This window comes from Cariama cristata, unplaced genomic scaffold (assembly GCF_000690535.1).
Source record: "Cariama cristata isolate BGI_N322 unplaced genomic scaffold, ASM69053v1 scaffold22258, whole genome shotgun sequence".
Lineage (NCBI taxonomy): Eukaryota > Metazoa > Chordata > Aves > Cariamiformes > Cariamidae > Cariama > Cariama cristata.
Window position 1 is genome coordinate 2987 of NW_009629691.1, and position 643 is coordinate 3629.

A 643-nucleotide genomic window follows, 5' to 3' on the forward strand; every position below is an offset into this window, starting at 1 on the left:
CTCGTTCTGTTGTCCTTGAGGTAGCTTAAGGCGTTCCTTGGGCAATTAGTCTGAAATGCGGCCTCCTGTGTTCTGTTGTACCACCTAGATCATGCTGCCTGCCGAAGTCTGTTGTGGAGTTCATATTTCTACTGCAGATTTCCTTAATGATAAGGAAGGTGGGTGACTTCTTACCAGGTTCAGTAATTTCATAGTAAGTTTCTTCAGCCAAGAGACTTTAGGAATCATAATGAGGGGAACCAGCTATATGTCTGTTATTTCTTTAGTAGTGTATTGTAGTCTTTTTCTGATGTGAAACTACTGGAACAGAAACACCTAGTTAAAATGAGAAGCTGAAGAGGCCTGTGGTAGGCTTCCATCAGATTTTACAGAGCTATATAGACAAATAAGGACAGAATTACCGCAGTGGGTGATTGTGGTCATCTTGAATTATACGTAGGCAAATGTTGTCAAGGTCAGAAATGCGTGGTTGATCTCTGGCCTGACGTTCCTTTCATGGGGCTGAGAACGTTGCCCCAGGCAGATGAACTGCTTCCTGGAGTCTGGAGGAGGCACTTGCAGAGGTCAGCGTCCTTGCCTGCTCAGGCCTGTCTTCTCTGGCTGCTCTTCCAGTTGATGGTAGGACTGGCTGGAATTGTTCTCT

The 643-nt window shown here is 45.4% G+C and overlaps 1 protein-coding gene across 1 annotated transcript in view; it reads left to right on the top strand.

Annotated features, from left to right (window-relative positions):
- The window catches only part of VBP1 (von Hippel-Lindau binding protein 1), a gene marked incomplete at its 5' end in the record, with an annotated part of 8424 nt that overhangs the window by 2223 nt on the left and 5558 nt on the right, over positions 1–643 (top strand). The gene's annotated exons all lie outside the window — the stretch shown is intronic.